The sequence below is a fragment of the Mobula hypostoma genome, chromosome 24 (genome assembly GCF_963921235.1).
Source record: "Mobula hypostoma chromosome 24, sMobHyp1.1, whole genome shotgun sequence".
NCBI lineage: Eukaryota > Metazoa > Chordata > Chondrichthyes > Myliobatiformes > Myliobatidae > Mobula > Mobula hypostoma.
In genome coordinates this window covers 21,096,185-21,121,844 of record NC_086120.1, presented here as the reverse complement: position 1 = coordinate 21,121,844, position 25,660 = coordinate 21,096,185, and the positions used below count along the sequence as shown (strand labels likewise).

The 25,660-nt window shown below is 45.1% G+C and overlaps 1 protein-coding gene and 1 long non-coding RNA gene across 3 annotated transcripts in view; one reads left to right on the top strand and one right to left on the bottom strand.

Moving 5' to 3' along the window:
* Nucleotides 1-7,232, bottom strand: part of LOC134337435 (ceramide synthase 2-like) — a 106,590-nt gene extending 99,358 nt beyond the window's left edge. Inside the window, exon 1 of the mRNA XM_063032438.1 lies at nt 7,190-7,232. The gene's annotated coding sequence lies outside the window, so the exon portion shown is untranslated. The remainder of the gene's footprint in view (nt 1-7,189) is intronic.
* LOC134337436 (uncharacterized) overlaps nt 1-25,660 on the top strand; it is a 37,160-nt gene that overhangs the window by 6,784 nt on the left and 4,716 nt on the right. Inside the window, exons 2-3 of one of the 2 annotated variants that reach the window (XR_010015996.1) lie at nt 17,013-17,442; nt 19,152-24,738. This is a non-coding gene — a long non-coding RNA (uncharacterized LOC134337436). Of the gene's footprint in view, nt 1-17,012; nt 17,443-19,151; nt 24,739-25,660 lie in introns of those variants that run through there. The other variant, XR_010015995.1, reaches the window with a different exon arrangement.

The window sequence follows — 25,660 nt, the reverse complement described above, 5'->3', positions numbered from 1 at the left end:
GATGTGGGCACCATTGACTGTCTCCCGCCCCCCTACTTTATAGCATTCAATCATGACCGCCCCTTCCACTGGGCGTAGATGGTGATCCAAGCTGTGCGCTCAAGTGCAAGACACCCGGATCTGTCAGCCACATCAGTTGTGGGGCTTCTGAGAGACGGGGAGTGATCTTCTGGTAGCCAGACTGTAGCTGCACAGGACACTGTAATGAGTTACCTACACATGGCCGTGAAGCTCTGCGGTTTTAAATTTAAGACACATTATCCTGCATTATTCAAACATCTGTCTTTATTTCGAGATACGGCATGGTACCAGACCGTTCCAGCCCAGCGAGCCCGCACAGATCAATTACACCCATGTGACCAGTTAACATATGAGCCCATATGCCTTTGGAATGTGGCAGGAAACCCACTCGATCACAGGGATTGCGTACAATTCCCTTACGGACAGCAGTGGGAACTAAACCTTGGGTTGTCGGCACGGTAAAGTGTCACGCTAACCGTTACATTAGCATGCTGCTGCAACTTGTCTTGAAACACACACACACACACACACACACACACACACGATGCAGCAGCTATGGAAAAGAGTGTAATCGACATTTCAGGCCGAGACTCTTCGTCAGGACTGGGGAAAAAATATGAGGAGTCGGAGTAGGAAGGTGGGGGGAGGGGAGGAAGAAACACAAGGTGAAAGGTGAATCCGGGAGGTGGGGTCAAGGGGAGGAATAAAGAACTGGGAAGTTGATTGGTGAAAGAGATACAAGGCTGGAGAAGGGGGAATCTGACAGGAGAGGACAGAAGGCCATGGAAGAAAGAAAAGGGAGAGGAGCACCAGAGGGAGGTGATAAGGTGAGAGAGGGAAATGGGAATGAGGAATGGTGAAGGAGGGGTGGGGGACATTACTGGAAGTTTGAGAAATCAATATTCATGCCAACAGGTTGGAGGCTACCCAGACGGAATATAAGTTGTTGTTCCTCCAACCTATGTGTGGCCTCATCACGACAGTGGAGGAGGCCATGGACAGACAAGTTGGAATGGGAATGGGAAGTGGAATTAAAATGGGTGTCCACTGGGAGATCCTGCTTCTTCTGGTGGACGGAGCGTAGGCGCTCAGTGAAATGGTCTCCCAATTTACGTTGGGTCTCACCAATATACAGGCGGTCATACCGGGAGCACCAAATACAGTAAATGACTCCAATAGACTCACAGGTAAAGTGTTGCCTCACCTGGAAGGACTGAATGGTAGTGAGGGAGGAGGCGTAGCACTTGTTCTGCTTGCAAGGATAAGTGGCAGGAAGGAGATCAGTGGGGAGGAGCCAGTGGACAAGGGAATCGCTTAAAGGGTGATCCCTGCAGAATGCTGAAAGTGGGGGAGAGCGAAAGGTGTCCTTGGTGGTGGGATCCTGTCGGAGATGGTGGAAGTTACGGGGAATTATGTGCTGGATGTGGAGGCTGGTGTGGTGGTAGGTGAAGACAAGTGGAATTCTATCCCCGGTAGGATGGTGTGAGGATGGGGTTAGAGCAGATGTGCATGGAATGGAAGAGATGCGGTTGAGGTCAGTGTTGACGGTGGAGGAAGGGAAGCCCCTTTCTTTGAAGAAGAATGACACTTCCTTCGTTCATGAGGGCAGATGCGGTGAAGACGGAGGAATTGAGAGAAGAGAATGGCATTTTTACAAGTAACATGGTGGGAAGAGGTATAGTCCAGGAAGCTGTGAGAGTTAGTGGGTTTATAATAGACAGCAGTGATTAAGCTGAGAGAGATTAAGAAAGGGGAGGGAGATGTTGGAAATGGACCGGACCAGGTAAATTTGAGGGCAGGGTGGGTGTTGGAGGCAAAGTTGATGAAGTCAACGAGCTTCGCGTGGGTGCAGGAAGCAGTACCAATGCAGTCGTCGATGTAATGTAGAAAAAGTTGGAGAGTGACACCAGTTTGAGCTTGGAACATAGACTGTTCCACATAACCGATAAAAAAGCAGACATAGCTGGGACCCATGCGAGTGCCCAAGGCTACACCTTTTGTTTGATGGATGTGGGAGGAGGCGAAGGAGAAATTATTGAAAGTCTTTCTCCTACTCTGGTGTCTCCTGTCCTCTTCAACTCATTAATTTTGCCTACTTGTCTCAACATTTCTTCTAAATCCAGGTGTCAATTTTTGTCTGAGTACAGGCTTGTGATTTGCCTTGAGATATTTTGTTATTTTGGAGGCATTGCAGATTTTGTTAGCAGTTCTTACACAAGCCAGCAGACGGCAGGCTTGCCCACCTGAAAGGAGTCATCATTGCTTAGCATCTGGCAATACATAAGAATTAAAGATTAGCTTTATTTGCCGCACGTATATCAAAACGTCAAAACATACAGTTCAGTGAAATGCATCATTTGCATCAACGACTAACACTGTGAGGATTGTGCTGGAGGCAGCCCACGAGTGTCACCACTCTTCAGGCGCCAGCTACAAGCTCACAACTTATGAACCCTAACCCATATATCTTTGGAGTGTGGGAGGAAACCAAAATGCCATGTTCTACCTATGCAGTTACAGGGAGAACATTTAAACTCCTTACAGACAGCAGTGGGAATTGAACCCAGTTCGGTGATTGCTAGCGCTGTAAAGCACTGCGCTAACCATTACATTGCTACGGCTGCCCATTAGATAAAGTGGTTATGTGTTTATGGACAGAAACCATGACAACATGACATAAAATTAGAGTCTTTAGCTCTTCTACCTGTTGGGGTGGGGCCATGCTGGGCAGACAGGACATTACTGTGTCCCTGAACCTATTAGAGGCTTGTGTCCTCACTAGGGACAAGGCTCCTGTGTGTGTAGGGAGTTTGTGGAAGGGGAAGTTTGTTGAACGTTTGGCGAGAGAACTTTAGAATCAATTTATTCCAGCAACGTGACAGTTGCATAACATACAGAAATCAAAGCAGACAGACAGACAACCTAGAACAGAGGAGATCAGATTAAATAGTTGACAGCAGTGTACCTGCAAGTCTGGCATAATTTCTTCCAGTTGTCCTCCTTATTATAACTAAGGCTGGCAGTTGGAGAACCTTCTACAAATTAACAGAGACACAGTCTAGGGCTTTATGTCTACTGTTACACTAAGGTATTGTAGTATCTCAGACTTGAGTCAAAGCACTTCACCACAGAATAAGGAATTTGTTTTTTTTTGCCAGAACTTCTGCACCTCCAGTAATTTGATTACCAGGTCACTGTAAATGTAAAGATCTCTAGTTGAGGGTTATGGGGAGCTGGCAAGATATAAGGTCTATGGCTGATCAACCACAAATTGTATTTAATTGTGGGGTGGACTTGAGTAGGTCAGTAGCCCACTCCTGCTCCTATCTTCTTGTGTTCCTATGTAGTCGGCAGAGGAGACACCGGCTGCAAGACAGGTTGGTAATGGAAGTCAAGGATGTGGAGCCAGGGAAGAAGCAGAGCGATCAGGCGGGGTGTTGAACTCAAGAAAGAACTGGGTTCCGGGAGAACGTTGGGGAAAATGTGCGAGAAGGGCTGTGAGAAGCCCAGAATGAATATTGAGCAAGAGGTGGCAAAACCCATGTTGGAGCTGTGCAATCTCCAGTAAAAATCATGGGAAAAAGTATGCCAGTAAAAAAGATTTTCTTGAGCGTTAGTAGGCTAAGATTACTATGTGTGAGATAGGTGTTAATTCATTTTGCCAGAGAATTTGGACAACAGTAGGTGAACAAAGAGTGAAAGATTTATCAGGTACTTCAGCAACGGAACAGAAGAACAAAGACATCAGGCAGATGGTGCAGGGAGCAAGCATCAAAATGTGGAAATGCAGGATAAACTAGAAATTAGAGGGGCTTAGTGAGTGCATTGGGACCAACACAGGGTCATTTATGTAGCCAAAATGAAGGGAGAACAGGAAGAGTCCAATAATTTGAGTAGCTAGCCAATGGGCTGGGACAGCCACTTCCTGGAGCTCCCCTCTCTATTGGTAGCAATGTGGCAGAGACAATATTACCTCCTGGGGCAGAGAGGAAACTCAAGACATGTTAGATCATATGCTTGTTCCACTTCACCACTATCAGTCCTCAGGGACCAGCCATGGACAGGGAAAGCATCAATAATTAGAGGGCAGCAAGATTCTGTGAGAGCAGGAGGGGGCCAGGTTGTGATGGGAGGAAGAGAATGGGGAAAAGAGAGAAGAACGTGAGTGGAGGGAAGAGAATCGAGGGAATGGAAAGCTTGATTATAGGAAGGAACAGAGGAAAGTAAAACTGAATGAGGATGGAGTGAGGGTGGAGGTGTACAAGGGAGTGTATGTGGTCTATGTCTGTGTGTGAGTGTGATCAGAGTTATCTGCGTGAGCTTGGAGAGTGTTCCTGTGCTAAGGTGGTGCACCAGAGCCTGGTCTCCAATCCCCTTGGACCTCCTTACCGTTGGACCAAAGACCTTCAGAGCTGTAAAATCTGATAATAAAATCAAGCTTTGAGCCTTTGAACCTCACTCTGTCAAGTTCATTTAGTGGCTGATTGCCAGCAACAGCCCTCCAGTAGAAATATTTACACACCGGGATCCTCCACACTTCAGCACTGGATGGGAGCAAGCCTCCCTACCCCCTAAGGAGCTGCCTCTGACGAATGATCACTAAACAAACAGGATGCTGGACAAGGGATGTTATTCTGGCTGGAGGTCAGTGCTGGCTCGTCTGTTGTTGGTAATATACATAAAGAAATGGATGAAAATGTAGATTATTTGGTTAGTAACTCACTTTTTCACTCTCTTTTTGCAGTACTTATTTAATTTAAATATATCTCACTGTAATGTATTTGTATTTTTATAAATATCGCACTGTACTGCTGGCCGGCTGGTGGTGTAATGGTATCAATACTGGACTTCGAGGCAGATGGTTCTGAGTTCAAACCCAGCCGGGTCCCAACCTGGGCAGCAGTAACTGTGCAGAGGAAAGCCCTGGCAATCTACTTCCGTATCTGGCCATGAAAACCCTACGGACCCTCTAGTGCATGAGGTCACGAAGAGTCAGACTCGACTTAACGACTGAACAAAACTGTACTGCTGCTGTAAAATAACACATTTCACATTACACTGTATGTCAGTGATAATAAACCTGATTCTGAAATAGTCTACATTGCAGGAAGAGACACCCAGCCAAAATTTCAAGTTAGAGACACTTCTCTTCTAGGAACGCCTTACTTGTTGGTTTTCACCCTGATCCAAAAGATTAAGGTGCATGGGACCCACAGTGACCTGGTAAATCGGATTCAGAATTAGCTTGATGGAGGAGTGGAAGAGTGGTGGTCCATGACCAGTGTGTTACGCAAGGAACAGTGGTGGGTCATCTGTTGTTTGTAACACACACTCACACACACACACACACACACACACACACACACACACGCATATATATGTAAAAGTAACAGATGAATCTCTAGAACATTTAGTTAGTAAGTTTGCAAACGACACAAAAATGGGTAGTGCGTGGACAATAAAGAACGTTGTAAAGGATATAGCATGGCATAAATCAGTTAGAAACATGGGCAGAGAAATTGCAGTTAGAGTTTAATCTTGTGAAGTGTAAGGTTTGGGAGGTCAGATGTAAAGGGAATGTGTACAGTCAATGGTAGGGCCCTCCACAGTATTAATGTACAGTGGTGTCACGGGTCCGAGGTCAGAACTCTCTAAAAGCGGCAACACCAGTAGATACGGTGGTGAAGAAGGCATATGGCATGCTTATCTTCATCAGTTGGAGCTCTGAAATTAAGAGTCAGGAAGTCATGTTACAGCTCCATAAAACATTAGTTAGGTTGTCCTTCTGTAATTGTGTACAGTTCCAGTCACATATTACAGGAAGGATTTAGAGGCTTTGGAGAGGGTGCAGTGGGTATTAGTTATAGAGAGATGTCAGACAAACTTTGCAACACACATACACAAAATGCTGAAGGAACTCAGCAGGCCAGGCAGCATCTATGGAAAAGAGTACAGTCAACGTTTCAGGCCGAGACCCTTCGGCAGGACTGGAGAAAAAAATGCTGAGTAGATTTAAAAGGGGGGGGGAGGGAGAGAGAAACGCAAGGTGATAGGTGAAACTGGGAGGGGGAGGGGTGAAGTAAAGAGCTGGGAAGTTGATTGGTGAAAAAGATACAGGGCTGGAGAAGGGGAAATCTGACGGGAGAGGACAGAAGGCCATGGAAGAAAGAAAGGGGATGAGGAGCACCAGAGGGAGGCGATGGGCAGGCGAGGAGATAAGGTGAGAGAGGGAAAAGGGGTTGGGGAATGATGAAGGGGAAGTTCAACAAATGGACTCCACCATCATCAGACAAGCGTTGGATTGTTTCCTCCACAACAATGGAGGCTGAGGAGAGACCTGATGGAAGTTTATAAAATTATGAGTGGCATGGTTACGGTAGAAAGTCAAAATATTTTGTCCCACATTAGAGGGAAAACCTTCAGAATCAGAATCAGGTTTATTATCACCAGCATGTGACATGAAATTTGTTAACTTAGCAGCAGCAGTTCAATGCAATATATAATGTAGAAAAAAATAATAAATTAAATTAAAATAAATAAACAAATCAATTACAATATACGTAGTTTGAATAGATCAAAAATGTGCAAAAAACAGAAATACTGCATATGTTTTTTAAAAGTAAGGTAGCGTTCAAGGGTTCAATGTCCATTTAGGAATCGGATGGCAGAGGGGAAGAAGCTGTTCCTGAATCGCTGAGTGTGTGCCTTCAGGCTTCTGTATCTCCTACCTGAAGGTAACAGTAAGAAAAGGGCATGCCATGGGTCCTGGCGGTACTTAATAATGGACGCTGCCTTTCTGAGACACCACTTCCTGAAGGTGTCCTGGGTACTTTGTAGGCTAGTACCTAAGACGGAGCTGACTAGATTTACAGCCCTCTGCAACTTCTTTGAGGTAAAAGGAGATGTGCAGGGATAGGTTTCTTTATATGGAGGCTGGTAGGTGCCTGAAACACATTGGCAATGGAAGAAAAGACGATAGGAGCATTTAAAAGGTTTTTAGATAGGTCCGTACATGAATATGCGGGCAAAGAAGAGATTAGTTTCATTTGGCTTCATGCTTGGCACAGACATCAGAGATCAAAGGGCCTGTTCCTGCACTAATCAATATCAATACCCACCTTCTCATCTCTCAACAATTCTCTTCAATTTTGTTTCTGTATTGACTTACCCTTTCTGGGTCTTGTTCTCTTGCGGCCAACAGAATTTTTTCTTTCCCAAGCTATACAGGATAATGTCAATACCCCAGCCAGTTAATAGTCTATGTCCTAATCCTGTGCTGAATCATTGAATGGTTATCTGAAGTGAAATGAGACTAAATTGGCCTTGGCAGCAGGACACGTTCAAAGGTCTGAAAATGGACAGACTGTGTTAGGTTTGTTTTCCTCAGCAGTTTCCATGACAACCCTGGGAGACATTTTCAGCTCAGAATTGACAGTGAACAACTGCCAAGACCATTTACATCTGCAATTTTCACTATTTTTAAGCAGAGGAACATTTTATCAAAATGTTTCAACATGACAGCCAGATAAACTATTAATTTTACAAACTGCTTATTACTCTTTGATCTCTCTCTCTCCCTCTCTCTCTCTTTATCTCCTCCTTTTATTTTATGTGCTACCTCGCATTACATTACCTGATTCTGTGCCTGTTCCTCACTTAACATAGTGCTCTGTCTCTGTATGGCATTTTGGAATGTCGCGTACAGCCACTCCATTTCTCTGTTTCAACATCCAAAATGAATTTATTGTCAAAGTACATACAGTCAGTGGCCACTTTATTAGGTACATCTACTCATTAATGCAAATATCTAATCAGTCTCTCATGGCCCTGTAACTCAATGCATAAGAGCATGCAGACATGGTCAAGAGGTTCAGTTGTTATTCTGACCAAACATCAGAATGGGGAAGAAATGTGATCTAAGTGACTTTGATCATTGGAATGATTGTTGGTGCCAGATGGGGTGGTTTGAGTATCTCAGAAACTGCTGATCTCCTGGGATTTTCATGTACAACAGTCTCTAGAGTTTACAGAGAATGGTGCAAAAAAAAAACCCCAAAGAAACATCCAGTGAGTGGCAGTTCTGTAGGCAAAAACACTTTATTAATAAGAGAGGTCGGAGGAGAATGGCCAGAGTGGTTCAAGCTGACGGGAAGGTGGCTCAAATAACCATGCATTACAACAGCACTGTGCAGAAGAACATCTCTGAAGACACAACATATTGAATCTTCAAGTGGATGGGCGACAGCAGCTGAAGGCCTTGAACATACACTCAGTGATTAGGTACCTCCTATCGTAGATGTCACCATATACCACCCTGAGATTCATCTTCTTGCGGGCATTCACAGTACAATAGAATCAATGAAAAGCTACACATAATCTAAGGACGACGAGCAACCAATGTGCAAAAGCCAAACTGTGCAAGTACAAAACTCAAATAGCAATAATAAATAAGTAAATAAATAACACTGAGAGCATGAGTTGTGGAGTCCCTGAAAGTGAGACCATAAGTTGCGCTCAGTGATCAGCTCAGTGTTGCGATAAGTTACCTTATCCACGCTGGTACAGGAGTCTGATGACGGAAGGATAATAACTGCTCCTGAACCTGGTGATATGGTACCTCCTCTCTTGAGTGAGCAGTGAGAAGAGAGCGTGGCCTGGATGGTGGGGGTCCTTGATGGTGGATGGTGCTTTCTTTTGGCAGCGCTCCTTGTCGATGTGCTCAGCGATCTTGTAAATGTGGTCAGTAAAGGGAGGGCTTTTCCTGTGATGGACTGGGCTGTATCCACCACTTCTTGTAGACTTTTCCGTTCACGGGCGTTGGTGTCTCCACAACAGTCAGGATACTGTCTGAAGTTTGTCAAAGTTTTAGGTGACATGCTGAATCCACACAAAGTTCTAAGAAAATAGAGGCATAGCTGTGCAGTCCCAGGAAAGATCCTTATATCAGGACCAGTCAGTTCTGCAGTATTAGCTCAGTTTTTCGCTGTCTGACTAGCTGGGCATTAACTCAACATATGCAATTCACAGGCTTTGTACTCTCCAGTTTGTATTCTGTCATTGAAACTGTCCTTATTAACCTATAAACCAGATAACTTCATCAGCATCTTATCACCATGGCAACACTGGCTTCATCATACTAGAGATATTTCTTTTCCCCTATCAATCACTCCATCACCCTGTCTGCAATTTAAAACTTAAATCATTTTCTCTCTTTTCTGGTGCTGACAAAGGGTCTTTGATCTGAAACATTAACTGTTTCTCTTTCAATAGTTGCTACTGATTTGCTGGGTGTTTCCAACAAGCCAGCATTTCCTGTTCTTGGTTCAGATGTCTAGCATCCATGTTTCTTGATCCTTATTTCCTTATTTTTGTCCATTTTCTCTGTCTTCCATCTTACCCATTTTGTCTCCCACTGTATCTTACCCAGTCACACTGTCTTTAACTCCCAGATCTTCTCTCTCCCTCCGTTAATCCTTTGTCCCTGTATTTCTGCTGCCTTTTGCTCTCCCAATTTACCTATCTGTCCTATCTGTATCTACAGATTTCTCTGTAACCCTTATTTGTCTTTTTCACTCATTCTCTCTGATGCTTCTCTGAATCTGTCTCAGTCTCACCCTGAATCTGTCTCTTCATCTCTGCATCTTCTGTTTTCTCTGTTTCTCTCCCTCATCCTCTCTTCCTTTTTTGGGGATTTATTTCTCCCTCTCTGACATTTAATTTTCTCTCACCTTTTTCTTTTGTTCTGTCTTTCTGTCCCCCCCTCTCTCTCTCTCTCTCTCTCTGTCCCACATTTTTTCCTCTCCACCACTGATTCACTTTTTCCCCTTTGCTTTCTGTGTCCACCCTTCTCTCTCATGCATACATTTTTTCTTGAAATCTCTCCCACACCCACTCCCTTTGTCTTTCACCTTCTCCTTCTCTCTTCGCTTCGTTTTCTCTCCTTCTTTTGTTTTCTCCTTTGTGTGTGCGCGTGTATGTGTTTGTGTGTGAGTGTGTGTGTGTGTGTGTGTGTGAGTGTATGTGTGTGTGTGTGCGTGTGTGTGCGTGTGCGCGCGTGCACGTGTGCGCATGTATGTGTTTGTGTGTGTGCGCGCGTGTGCGTGTGCGCGCGTGCACGTGTGCGCGTGTTTGTGTTTGTGTGTGTGTGCGCGCGTGTGTGTGCATGTGCGTTTGTGCATATGTGTGTGTGTGTATGTTCATGTGTTAAAGCATGTGAGAAAGGAAGAGAATCTCCTCCACTGTGTGATCTCCAAACCCCTGTGCCTTAGAGTTTCTGATCCTCTTCACCCCTGGACCTCCTCCATCTGTTCACCCCAGTCCCGTTTCCACCCATTCCTGCTCCATTCCTGACTCTGGTCCAAACCCCATCTCCTGCAGGAGTTCCACTCAGCTCAGTGAGAGCAGCTTCAGACTTGCGGCCAGGCACTGAAGAACTCTTTTCTAAAATTATTTCAAAAATAAATTGTATTCCTAAAAATACATACAAAATATATACATGGCTTTGTTTTCATTCACTGAGTCATCAAAGTCAAAGTAACTTTACTGTCAAAGTACATATACATATGTTACTTTGAGATTCATTTTGATTGAGGTCAAGACTTGGTATGTACCCCTGGGAACAGCCCACAGGTCAGAGAGTCCTCAGTTACTCAGCTGCCTGGGTGGAACCTCAGCGAGAACCTTTGTGTCCTTTCACAGAATTCCTTTGCAAACACAGTCCACAAAGGGGTGGATACTGCCCAGATTTCTGTTTCACCCACATCACAAACCTGCTCTGTGTTCTGACCAGGAGATGGCAGCAGAGCCTTACTGGTTCATAGGCTGCACAAAACCTACTCAGGTGGCTGTTCAGGGAAGATTAATGGACACTTTGTTTGAGAACCTGTTACGTGGAGACGCAGTGGAGCAGGAGGTCATAGCCATCAAGTCTGCTCAGTGCTCTTTCATCATTGTGGCCTCATCAGCTTTAATGATGAGTTGACATACAGGGAGAAGGTAGAGAGGCTTGTCAAACGGGGTGAGAACAACAACCTGAGTCTCAACATGGACAAGACAGAAGAGGTGATTGTGGACTTCCGGGAAGCACAGGTTGATCACTCTTCATTGTACGTCAGTGGCTCCACCGTGGACTGAAGACCACAAAGTTCCTTGGTGTACACATAGCAGACGATTTAACCTGGACCCACAACACTTCCTCATGAGTCAAGAAGGCACAGCAGCACCTACATTTTCTGAGGAGATTGAGCATGCAAGGCTCCCTGCCCCCATTCTAACGACTTTCTACGGGAGTACCATTGAGCGTGTCCTGTCTGGCTGCGTCATTGTGTAGTACAGAAGCTGCAAGGCATCAGACCACAAGACCCTACAGAGGATTGTAAAAACCACTGAGAGGGTCATTGGGATCTCCTTCCCCCTATTTGTGACATTTTCTGGGAACGTTGTGCACAAAGAGTCCAAGGATCCCTACCACCTATCTCACCATCTCTTTGACCCACTAGCATCAGGAAGGAGGCACGGAAACATCAGAACCAGGGCTGCCAGACTGGGTAACAGCTTCTTCCCTCACGCTGTGAGACTAACAAATAGCCTGAAAAAGGATCTAGTGTTTCCCCAGCGTATGTGATGCATAAATTCTCCTCGGGCTGCCAGGATTTCGATTTTAACCAACGTTTTGATGACAAACTTGGCCGTCTTCATCAGGGGTGATGCCTGGGCATGTCTAGTCCAGTGGTATATATACACAGCTCCTGTTGTCTGTCCCTCCTGAGCGGTCGGTCCTCATCCAATCAGGTTTCTTCTGTCCCACCTTGTTTACAATTGTTTTCCAGTTCTTACTTAGAGCGAGACCTTCAACTTTTTTTGAATTTCTTATTCTTTAGTCTTACTTCAATGGTTTCCTTCACCATGTGGTCCCAAAAGCCATTGACATCCCAGTTGTTCGGTGCCGTTGAAGTCAATCCTGCGGTCATTGTGAATGCAATGTTCTGCCACAGCCGATTTCCCTGGGTAGCCCAATCAGGAGGGACAGATGACGGGAGTTGAGTACAAATACCAACGGACTAGACATGCCGAGGCATCACCCCTGATGAAGATGGGAGAGTTTGTCATCGAAAATCAACACCTGGACCGGGCTGGAAGCCCAAGAAGAGTCTATGCATAACTAATAGCCTGCTACCAATGAGGTATATATATATATATATATATATACACACACACAGTCAGATTACAAGAAACTTGAACTTGAACCTGAAATGAAATCTGGAAAATCAGGACCTGGATCTAATGGGGAGAGGGACATTAGGATGAAGGGGTGGTTGGACTGATCCATGTGAAGAGAGGGATGGGGGGTGGGCGCAAAATGTGTTGGAGGTGAGGGTGGATGAGATTGATGGTTGGAGGTTAGCTGTGTGAGGTTGGTGGTGAGGGATGACATTGGGGGTATGGGTCAGTGTGGTTGGGAGGTAGAAGTTGATGATTGGGAATGATGTCATTTGTCAGGAGGATGAAGTTGGTAGATGGGCTGAGAGGGAGAAGATGTCTCTCCTGAGGTAGGAGATGGATGTTTAGTAGCATTAGGTTGGTGGTCAGAGGTTGAAGATCCTGTTTGAGGATGTAAGGTTTGGTGAGCGGATGTGAACTTGGTTGTTGGGGGACTACAGTTGCTGAGCAATGACTTTGGTCAGTGGCAAGAGTTGAGCCTGGTGGTCGGGGTGTGGTTGTTGGTCCAGGGTAAAGTTTGGAGTCCAGGGTGTGTTTGAGGGTGAAGTTAGTGGTCTGAGTTTGGCTGGTGATCTAGAGTAAAGTTTGGAGTCCAGGGTGTATTTATGGGTGAGTTTGGGGTGTGGTTTATGGTCCAGGGAAAAGTTTGGAGTGCAGATTGTGTTTGAGGGTGACGTTGGTGGTCTAGGGGTGTGGTTGGTGTCAGGGATTGAGATTAGTGGTTGTGGGGTGAGTTTAGTGATCGTCAGCGAGGTTAATTACTCAATGACTATCGCCCAGTGGCACTGACATCCACAGTGATGAAGTGTTTTGAGAGGTTGCTAATGAAACATATCAGCTCCTGCCTGAGAGATGACTTGGATCTCTTCCACTTTGCCGACTGGAGCAACTGGTCCATAGCAGACGCCATCTCATTGGCTTTTCATTCAACCCTGGAAGATTTGGACAGCAAAGGTGCATACATCAGGATGCTCTTTATCGATTACAGCTCAGCATTTAATATCATCATCCCCTCAAAACTAACCAATAAGCTCCAAGGCATTAGCCTCAAAACCTCCTTGTGCAATTGGATTCTGGATTTTCTCACTTACAGACTCTAGTCAGTTCAGATTGGCAAAAAACGTCTCCTCCACTGTCTCCATCAGTACAGGTGCACCACAGGGCTGTGTGCTTAGCCCCCTGCTCTGCTCACTTTATAGCTACGACTGCGTGGCCAAGCACAGCTCCAACACCACACTCAAGTTTGCTGATGAAACCACTGTTGTCAGCTTGTGTGGTGAATCAGCATACAGGAGAGAGATTGAAAATTTGGCTGAGTGGTGTCATAACGTTTCACTCAATGTCAGCAAGACCAAGGAGACTTCAGGGAGGGAAGCCAGAGGTCCATAAGCTGGTCCTCACTGGGGGATCAGAGGTGGAGAGGGTCAGCAACTTTAAATTCCTGAGTGTCACGATTTCATAGGACCTGTCCTGGACCCAGCACGTAAATACAATTATGAAGAAAGCACAGCTGCACCTCTGCTTCCTTAGGAGTCTCTGGAGATGTGGCATGACACATATAGCTCTGACAAACTTCTATAGATGTGTAGTGGAAAGTGTATTGACTGGCTGCATCATGGCCTGGTATGGAAACACCATTGCCTTTGAATGGAAAATCTTACAGAAGCCAGTGGATTCAGCCCAATACATCACGGGCAAAGCTCTCCCAATTACTGAGCACATCTACATGAAACGCTGTCATAGGAAAGCAATATCCATCATCAGAGATCCCCACCACCCAGGGCATGCTCTCTTCTTGCTGCTGTCATCAGGAAGAAGGTACAAGAGCCTCAGGACTGACATTACCAGGGTCAGGGACAGTTATTGCCCCTCAACCATCAGGGCTCCTGAACAAAAGGGGATATCTGCACTCTTTGCCCATCCATTGAGATGTCCCCACAACCAATATATTACTTTAAGGATTCTCTTTCACATTCTCATTTTTTACTGCTATTTATTTATATTTGCATTTGCAGTTTGTGTCTCTTGCACACTGGTTGATCTTTCACTGATCCTGTTATTGTTAATATTCTATAGATTTGCAAGAAAATGAGTCTCAGGATTGTTTGTGGTGACGTACAGTATATACACTTAGATAATAAAATTTACTTTGAACTTTGGTAGTCAGAGGTGAGTTTAAATGTTGGGGAGAGATGTTGGTAGGTTAGTTAGTTGGGTGGCATTGGCTCAATGGTCAGAGGGGCCTGTTACTGTGTAATATCACAAAAAAAATTAAGCAAAGGGTTAATAAGCACTTTTTGAACAGTTTATGGCGAGGGTTTGCTATTAAGTTCAGCGTGGACTCAGAGTGTTATTTAATTACATAGTCCCTGGTGAGGCTCCAACTGGAATACTATTTGCAGCTCTGGTCTCCCAGCGAAGTGAAGGCTCACCAGATCGATTCCTGGAATGGTGAGTTGGTCATACAAGGACAGGTTAAGCAGATTGACCCAGAGCTCCCCAGAGTGAAGAGGAATTGGGAGGTGATGTCATTGAAGTACAAAGTTCTCACTGAGTGTGAGTGAGCAGTTGCAGGGATAAAGTTTCCTCTGGCTGAATCATAACCAGGGGAAACACAATAAGTAGTTTGCCATTTAGAATAGGGGCACAAAGCATTATTTTTACCCAGAGATTCACGGATTCTGTTTCCAAGACGGATCTGGAGGTTCTGTTGCTGAGGGTCACAGATTTTTGGATATTGAGAGAATCATGTCAGATGAGGTAGTGATCGGAACAGATCAGCCACGGTCTGACTGATCGGACAGCTTCCATACCTTACACAGCACTGGGACAGGGAGTCTAATTAAACACAGCACCGGGACAGGGAGTGTAATTAAACACAGCACCGGGACAGGGAGTGTAACTAAACACAGCACCGGGACAGGAAGTGTAATTAAACACAGCACCGGGACAGGGAGTGTAATTAAACACAGCACCGGGACAGGGAGTGTAATTAAACATAGCACTGGGACAGGGAGTGTAATGAAACACAGCACCAGGACAGGGAGTGTAGCTAAACACAGCACAAAGTCAGTGTAATTAAACACTGCACAGGCTCAGGGTGTGTAATTAAACACAGCAACAGGGACAAGGTGTGTAATTAAACACAGCACTGGAACAGGGCATGTAATTAAACACAGCACTGGTTCAGGGTGTGTAATTAAACACAGCACAGGGACAGGGAGTGTAATGAAAGACAGCACAGGGTTAGGGTATGCAATTAAACACAACACGGGGTCAAGGATGTGTAATGAAATGCTGCATGGGGTCAGGGTGTGTAATTAAACACAGCACTGGGTCAGGGTTCGTAATTAAACACAGCACCGGAACAGGGTGTGTAATTAAACACAGTTCAGGGACAGGGTGTGTAATTAAACACAGTGCTAGGACTGGGAGTATAATTAAACACAGCACCGGGACAGGGAGTGTAATTAAACACAGCACTGGGTAAGAGTGTGTAATTGAACACAGTACTCGGTCAGGGTGTGTAGCCAAACAGTGCATGGGGTCAAAGTATGTAATTAAACGCAGTGCAGGATCATGGTGTGCAATTAAATACATCAGTGGGACAGGGTGTGTAATTAAACACAGCACTTGGTGAGGATGTGTAATTTAAACACAGTACAGGGTCAGGAGGTGTAATTAAACACAGCACAGGGTCAGGGTGTGTATTTAAAAACAGAACGGGGTCAGGGTGTGTAGCTAAACACAGCATGAGATCCATTTGTGTATATAAACACAACATGACATCGAAGTATGTAATTAAACACAGCATGGTATCAGCAGGTGCAATTAAATACATCACCGGGTCAGAGTGTGTTATTACACACAACACAAGGTCAGTGTGTGCAATTAAACACAGCACCTGGTCAGGGAGTGTAGCAAAACACAGCACTGTGTCAGGGAGTTTGGCTAAACACAGCACAGAGTCAGGGCATGTAACTAAACACAGCACGGGGTCAAGGTGTGTACTTAAACACAGTACAGAGTCAGGGTATGTAATTAAACACAACACTGGGGTCAGGGTGTGTAATTAAACACAGCACCAAGTAATGTGTATGTATGAACACAACATGATGACGAAGTATGCAATTAAACACAGCACAGGGTCAGGGTGTGTAATTAAGCACAACACAAGGAGAGGGTGTGTAAATAAACATAATACAGGGAGACGGAGTGTAATTAAACACAGCAGAGGGTCAGAGTGTGTAACTAAACACAGCACTGGGGTCAGGGTGTGTAATTAAACACAGCACAAGGTCCATGTGTATATGTGAACACAATGTGATGTCAAAGTATGTAATTAAATCCAGCACAGGGTCAGGGTGTGTAATTAAACACATCACTGGGTCAGGGTGTGTAATTAAACACAGCACAAGGTCTGTGTGTGTATAAGAACACAATATGACATGAAAGTATGTAATTAAACACAGCACCGTGTCAGAGAGTGTGGCAAAACACATGACAGGGACAGAGAGCGCAGCTAAACACAGCACAGGGACAGGGAGTGTAGCTAAACACAGCACGGAGTCAGGATGTGTAATTAAACACAGCACCAGGGTCAAGGCGTGTAATTAAACACAGCACCAGGTCAGAGTATGTAAGTAAACACAGCACAGGGTCAGGGTGTGTAATTTTAGATTAGATTATGAGGACACGCAGTCCTCTTTTATTGTCATTTAGTAATGCATGCATTAAGAAATGATACAATATTCCTCTGTTTGATATCACAGAAACACAGGACAGACCAAGACTGAAAAACTAACAAAAACCACATAATTATAACATATAGTTACAACAGTGCAACAATATCATAACTTGATGAAGAACAGACAGTAAAAAAGTTCAAAGTCTCTCAAAAGTCCCACATCGCACGCAGATGGGAGAAGGAAGAAAACTCTCCCTGCCATGCCCGACCACAGTCTGACTCTCAGTCGTCCGAAAACTTTGAGCTCCGATCAGCCCTCTGACACCGAGTACCGAGCACCATCTCTATCCGAACGCTTCGACTGCAGCCTCGGTTTCCATCAGCAGGCAAAGCCGGGGATTTTGGGGCCTTCCCTCCGGAGATTCTCGATCGCACAGAAGCAGCGGCAGTGAACCGGGCATTTCAGAAGTTACTCCAGATGTTCCTCTGCTTCTCACGTCTGTCTCCAGCACAAGGTCTGTGTGTGTATAAGAACACAATATGACATGAAAGTATGCAAATAAACACAGCACAGGGTCAGGATGTGGAATTGAACACAGCACTGGGTCAGGGTGTGCAATTAAACGCAGCACAGGCTCAGAGTGTGTAATTAACCACACCAGGAGGTCAGAATGTGTGATGAATCAAGCTGAAGTTTAGAGTATGTAATTAAACCGAGCACAGGGCCAATGTATGTGATTACATAACAAAAGCTCAAAGTGTGCAATTACACACGGTAAGAGGTCAGCATTTGATTAAACATAGTACAAGGTTATTATGTGTGAGGGAACGCAGCACAGGACCAGCGTGTGGAATGAAGGTGGCTGAGTAGTGTGGAATCAGTGTGTGATTAAATCTGGCTCAGGTTCAGGACATGTAAGAAAACACAACTGCATCTGTGTATGAAATTAAACACAGCACTGGGCCAGCTTGCCATTAACCAGCACGGTCTGAGAGTGTGTAATTGAACGCAGCATGGGGCCCTGGAATGACTAACCATACAGGAATGTGTTGCAACGTGGAAGATATGTCCCAGGAGCTCTTGGTACTTTACCTGAGAGCACTGATCAATGTTTGTAGACAGGTTTTCAACTCTTGGGAGTATTAGAGCACAGCCCACACCAGTCCTTCATTCAACTCGACACAGGCAAGCACAAACATCAGCAGTAGCCATTGGATAATGATTAGGAGCAGCCATGTTTTGTAACATTGGTCTTGAAATTAATTTGTATAAACGCTTGTAAATTTACAACCCGGTCGACCAGTCTTGTCTGCATCATGCAACGCTGAAATTCTAGGTCGTTGCAGCCTCTCGTTCTGCAGATCTTCAATGTTTCAACTCTTCAAGTGCTCTTCCAGATCCCTCACAAATGTGAAGGTTGAAGCTAAAGGCTAGAGCTTGTTTCTGCCTGTGCCAGGCTGTCCAGCAGTGAGTCCCAGACCTCCACATCCCTTTGAGTGGAAATCCTTTTCCCACCTCCTATCTAAACCTTCCACCGACTAAAATCTCTTTCCTAGTTATTGATCTCTCTGCCAAGGGAAATAGGTCTTTCCTGTTCACTCTGTCTAGACTCCTACAATTTTATAACTGCAATTAAATATCCTCTTAGTGTTCTTTGTTCCAAAGAAAACAACCCCGATGAGTCATTCCTGTGGTAATAATTTCCTAACCCCAGCAACATCCTTGTAAATCTCTAATGTTAACATATTCTTCCTACAGTGCATGACCAGAACTCCACAGAGTCCTCCAGCTGTGTCCTAACTAGGGTTTTGCACATTTCTAACATGACCACCCTGTTCTTTTGTTCTATGGATTCATAGTGTGATCACCAAGTTCAAGTTTAACTGACATTCAACCATACCCATTTATACGGCTAAATGAAACAGCATTCCTTCGGGGCCGAAGCGCAAATACAGTGCAGTCACAAAAAAAAAAGAGAGGGAACAGAGGCATGGCAGGTGGGCTGGAATCTGTGCTAGGTAGGGGGCTGCTCTCCTTTCCATCAGAGCTGCGCTCCAGTCTTTTCTTTGAGGAAGACAAGCTGGATTGATTTTATCTGCTGAACCAATGTGAGATGAGGAACTGCTGTGTACTTATTCTAGCAGAAACATGGCTCCAGGACAACATCAGGTTCCAGAGTGGCATGTCCTGAAGACTGATGTTTTAAATTTCTCATTACTCCAGAGAGAAGTTCCCACCTGCTGATAAGGGTGACAATTCTACCAGTGCCCAAGAACAGAAGGACGAGCTGCCTTAACAACTATCGTCTGGTGCACTCACATCTACAGTGATAAAGTGCTTTGAGAGGTTGGTTATGATTAGAATCAAGTCCTACCTCAGCAAGGACCTGGACCCACTGCAATTTGTCTATCACTACAATAGGTCTACAGTGGACATGGTCCCAATAGCTCTTCACGCAGCCTTGGATCACCTGGACAATACAAATACCAATGTCAGGATGCTGTTCATTGACTACAGCTCAGCATTTAACACAATCATTCCTACAGTTCTGATCGAAAAGCTCCAGAACCTGGACCCCTATATGTCCCTCTGCAGCTGGATCCTCGACTTCCTAACTAGAAGACCACAATCTGTGCAGATCAGAAATAAGATCTCCACCTCGCTGACAATCAACACTGGCTCACCTCAAGAATGTGTGCTTAGCCCGCTGCTCTACTCTCTCTACACCCATGACTGAGTCGCTAGGCACGGCTGAAATGACATCCATGAATTTGCTGGCGATACACCACTGTTGGCAGAGTCTCAGATGGTGACGAGAGGGTGTACAGGAGCAAGGTATACCAGTTACTTGAATGGCGTCACAGCAACAACCTTGCACTCAACGTCAGCAAAACCAAAGAGCTGATTGTGGACTTCTAAAAGAGTTAAGACGGGGGAACACCCACCAGTTCTCACAGAGGAATCAGAAAAGGAGAGAGTGAGCAATTTCAAGTTCCTGGGTGTCAGTATCTCTGAGGATCTAACCTGGACCCAACATATCGATGCAGTTATAAAGAAGGCATGACAGTGATTATATTTCATTCGGAGTTTGAGGACATATGGTATGTCAATGAAAGCACTCACAAATTTACAGCACAGATGTACTGTGGAGAGCATTCTAACTGGCTGCATCACCATCTGGCATAGGGGATAGGGAAGCGACTACACAGGATCAAAGTGAGCTGCAGAGAGTTGTAAAATTAGTCAGCTCCATCATGGGTACTAGCCTCCATAGTATCCAGGGCGTCTTCAAGGAGTGGTGCCTCAAAAAGGCGGCGTCCATCATTTAGGACCTCCAGCACCCAGGACATGCCTGCTTCTGATTGTTACCATCAAGAAGGAGGTACAGAAGCCTGAAGGCACACACTCAGCAATTCAAGAACAGCTTCTTCCCCTCTACCACCGATTCCTAAATTGACATTGAATCCATGAACACTAACTCACTACTTTTTTTAATCTCTTTTTTGCATAACTTATTTAATTTAATTATATATATGTATTCATAATGTAATTCACAGTATCTTTTTCTCAATATTATCATGTAGTGCCTTTTACTGCTACATTAGGTATACATGGAGAGGTTGTAAATTGGATTAGACATTGGCTCAATGGAAGAAGGCAAAGAGTGGTAGTGGAGGATTGCTTCTCAGAGTGGAGGCCTGTAACTAGTGGTGTGCCACAGGGATCAGTGCTGGGTCCATCGTTATTTGTCATCTATATCAATGATCTGGATGATAATGTGGTAAACTGGATCAGCAAATTTGCTGATGATACAAAGATTGGAGGTGTAGTGAGGGTTTTCAAAGCTTGCAGAGGGATTTGGACCAGCTGGAAAAATGGGTTGAAAAATGGCAGATGGAGTTTAGTACAGACAAGTGTGAGGTATTGCACTTTAGAAGAACAAACCAAGGTAGAACACATAGGGTAAATGGTAAGGCACTGAGGAGTGCAGTAGAACAGAGGGATCTGGGAATACAGATACAAAATTCCCTAAAAGTGGCATCACAGGTAGATAGGCTCATAAAGAGAGCTTTTGGTACATTGGCCTTTATTAATCAAAGTACTGAGTATAAGGGCTGGAATGTTATGATGAGGTTGTATAAGGCATTGGTGAGGCTGAATCTGGAGTATTGTGTTCAGTTTTGGTCACCAAATTACAGGAAGGATATAAATAAGGTTGAAAGAGTGCAGAGAAGGTTTACAAGGATGTTGCTGGGACTTGAAAAACTCAGTTATAGGGAAAGGTTGAATAGGTTAGGACTTTATTCCCTGGAGCGTAGAAGAATGAGGGGAGATTTGATAGAGGTATATAAAATTATGATGGGTATAGATAGAGTGAATGCAAGCAGGCTTTTTCCACTGAGGCAAGGGGAGAAGAAAACCAGAGGACATGGGTTAAGGGTGATGGGGGAAATGTTTAAAGGGATCATTGCGGGGGCTTCTTCACACAGAGAGTGGTGGGAGTATGGAATGAGCTGCCAGATGAGGTGGTAAATGTGGGTTCTTTTTTAACATTTAAGAATAAATTGAATAGATACATGGATGGGAGGAGTATGGAGGGATATGGTCCATGTGCAGGTCAGTGGGACTAGGCAGAAAATGGTTCGGCACAGCCAAGAAGGGCCAAAAGGCCTGTTTCTGTGCTGTAGTTTTTCTATGGTTTCTATGGTTTCTAGTTCCGGGTTTTTACGGTATTGGGTTGCTAGCCCCATGCCCAACCCTTCTCCTTCTGCAGCCGGGCTTCAGACCGTCCATGGTGACGTTGCTCACAAGGCTGATCCATTGGTTTATTTCTGTAACCTTGAATTCTCTTTCCTCATTTCTCACTATTCTGTTAGCCTGGGTATCATCGACAGACTTTGTAGTCGTGGCCTCTACATTTCAGCCCAAGTCACCAAATCCAACAGGCAGAACACAGTGCCCAGTATAGCAAACCTCCAGCAAACAGAACAGATGTGGGGCAGACCTTGAGCCCTTCCTGTTCCCTCCCGTGTGTAGTAACCTCTGACTGTTTGAAATCCAGCCAGCTGCGTAGCAAGGAAGATCTGAGAACAGAGGTTTCAGAGGCGGTGTGCCCTAGGAGCCACTGAGAATATCAGCTGCTCAGCAGAACTGGATTTTTTTGTGAGAGGGGCTCCTGGGTGGCCTAAACATACAAAGGAGATGATAGCAGATTGCTATCACTGCCCTTGCAGCTCTGGACTGACCTGGCCACAAACTGTTCCCTCTTGATTCTATCACTGTGACAACTCTCCAATATAATAACCAGAAAGCACCCCTAACCAGAGGTAGAGGGCCATTCATTCTTGCACTGTTGCCGATAACTTTAATCTGTCATTGTGAGGCCTGTACTTTAGTTGATGGCTGACGTAGATCCTTTGGGGGTACAGGATGGAAATTTAAGCCTGTGGGCCACATGCCAAGTTAGAATTAGCTACGAATTGCACCAACTATGTTGTTTGCTTAGGCTGATTTCCAAACTTTAAAAAAAAATCACAAAGCCCCTTTTAGAATTAAAAGGATTTGGACTAACAAATCTTTCTCTGTAACATGACCTCCTGGCTGTTCATTATTTTTCTGGTTGTTTCAAGATGAGGTACGTAATGTCTCTGTGTTGCAAAGGTCCCACCCGTCAATGTGCCAATCTTTTCACTCATGTCTCGTTGTGCATGCATTTGTTTGAAACTCAGAGTGTACCTGGGAACGTTCTTAGAGTGTGTATGTGTGTGTGCATGTGTCTGCATTTATGAAGGTATTCATGTCTGTTTTGTGTGTGTGTATATGTGTACATAAATTTGTGTGTGAGTCCTTGGTGTGCATGTGTCTGTGAAGGTGTTCATGTCTGGCGTGCGTGCACGTGTGTGTGTGTGTGTGTGTGTGTGTGTGTGTGTGTGTGCATACAACTGTCTTTGCCCCGCTTGTTCTGAAGTATTAAGTAAAGATGATCTATAATTTGATATTTTTGCATGTGGGAATGCAATTTCATTGTAAACAACATCACTTACACGTGAGAAGCGATTTGCAGCCTGATGGCCCACGGATAGTGAGACTATGCAGTTCAAACTGCAACACCTGCAGGAGTGAGACCAGGATAGGAGAAGGTCGTTATTTTACCACTGCTGGAGACTATGACGTGTGGACCTTCAATCGGTGTGTGTGGGATGGAGTCAGGGACAGATCTGACATGACACACAATCAAACCTACTTAACGGCCAGTGGGTAATGTATGAAACCCGTGGGTCACAGAAACCTGTGTCGTTCCGAGAGATAGGGCTGGGCTACTGGTATAAATCCTAAATCAAAACTGAAGAGCCAATCAGATTCTTCGTACAAAGCTGAATCTAGCCAGCGGCAAGTTTCTCGGTGTGAAGGAAATGAAGTGTAGAACAGAAAACATTAAGTTCTGCTTCATTCTTTCAAGGGTAATATTTATATGCTGGAGCTAAGTGGATTACTTGGGAAATGACTGTGGCAAAATGCACAGCCCTGCGTATAGCAGGCTGGTAGAGCTGCTGCTTCACTGTCGTAGTCTCCAAGTTCAGTCCTGAGCTTGACTACTGACTGTGTGGAGTTTGCCCATTCTCCCTGTGACTGATCTGAGTTCTCTCCAGGATCTCCTGTTTCCTGCAACATCTCAGAAACCTGCAGACTGGAAGGGTAATTGGCCACATTGCAAATTGCCCCTAGAGTATAGGTGATGGTAGTATCTGGAAGGATGGGGCTAATGGGAATTAGGAGAGAATTGGAAAAAGGGTTGAGCTTAGATTAAGGTCTGATGGTGAGCGTGGACCATCTGTTTCCACTGGTAGGTGAGACTAGAACTAGGGGACATAGCCTCAAGGGGGTGGGGGGGAGATTTAGGACAGAGATGAGGAGAAACTCCTTTTCCCAGAGAGTGGTGAATCTGTGGAATTCTCTGCCCAATGAAGCAGTGGAGGCTACGTCAGTAAATATATTTAAGACAAGGTTGGATAGATTTTTGCATAGTAGGGGAGTTAAAGGTTATGGGGAAAAGGCAGGTAGGTGGAGATGAGTCCATGGCCAGATCAGCCATGATCTTGTGGAATGGCAGAGCAGGCTCGACGGGCCAGATGGCCGACTCCCGCTCCTATTTCTTATGTTCTTATGGAGCAGGTAGGCTGAAGGGCCTGAGTCCAAGCTGTATGACTCTATAACTCTGGCCATGGCCAAGGAGCATGAGAGTCAAGCATTTATTATCTAGTTAGCTGTACCAGGTGGTATTGGCAGAGATGCTTTCATCTGCATATGGCCCTTGAATATTGTCTATTAAGATGGAAATAACATTTATTTTCTCTGTTGACCAACCCTGCTCAAATATATCATGTACTCATGTCAAAGTAGTGCCATTATACCAACAGCACAAGGAATACCACTGCCAAGTTCTATACACACAATCGTAATCATATTCAGGTTTATTGTCACTAACATGTCTTGAAATTTGTTGCTCTGTGGTGGCGGTGCAGTGCAAAACTCAAAAATTGCTATAAGTTACAATAAATAAATAAACAAACAAACAAACAGTCTAAAGCGGGAATGGTGAGGTAGTGTTCATGGGTTCATGGACCGCTCAGAAATCTGATGGCAGAGGGGAAGAAGCTGTTCCTGAAATGTTGAGTGTGGGACTTCGGGCTCCTGTACCTCCCCCAAGATGGTAGTAATGAGAAGAGGACTTGTGCCAGAAGCTGAGGATCCTTAATGATGGATGGTGCCTTCTTGAGAACCAGCTTTTGAAAACACAAAATAATCTGTAGATGCTGTGCTCAAACCAACACTTTCAGTACGCTGGATGAACTCAGCAGGTCAGGCAGCATCAGTTAGAAACGATGAGTCGACGTTTCGGGCCGGGACCCTTCGTCAGGACTGAAGAATGAAAGATGGGGAGGATTTGAAGAATGCTTGTAGCTTCAGTTGAAAGACCAGTAATTTGAAAGACAAAGGGGTGGGGGAGGGGAAGCATTGACGTCATAGCCCTGAAAACAATGGGTGGTAGAAGAAGGAGGCGGAACCATGAGGGAGCTGGGGGAGGGAGTAGACTGAAATAGGGATAGAGGAAGAGAGGGGGAGGGAATTACCAGAAGTTGGAGAATTCTATGTTCATACCAAGGGGCTGGAGACTACCTAGACGGTATATGAGGTGTTGGTCCTCCAACTTGAGTTTAGCCTCATCATGGCAGTAGAGGAGGCCATGTATGGACATATCTGAATGGGAATGGGAAGCAGAGTTGAAGTGGGTGGCTACTGGGAGATCCTGTCTGTTGTGGCAGACGGAGTGGAGGTGCTTGATGAAGCGGTCCCCCAATCTGCGTCAGCTTTCACCGATGTAGAGGAGGCTGTACCGGGAGCACCAGATACAATAGATAACCCCAACAGACTCACAAGTGAAGTGTCAGTCACTCTCATAACTACCTCGACTATACCTCTTCCCACCCCACCACATACAAAAATGCCATTCCCTATTCCCAGTTCCTCCGTCTCCGCCGCATCTGCTCCGAGGCTGAGGCTTTCCATTCTAGGACGTCTCAAATGTCCTCTTTCTTTAAGGATCGTGGTTTCCCTTCTACCGTCATAAATGATGCCCTCACCCGCATCTCCTCCATTTCCCACACTTCGGCTCTCACCCCATCCTCCCGCAACCATAACAGGGACAGAGTTCCCCTTGTCCTTACCTACCA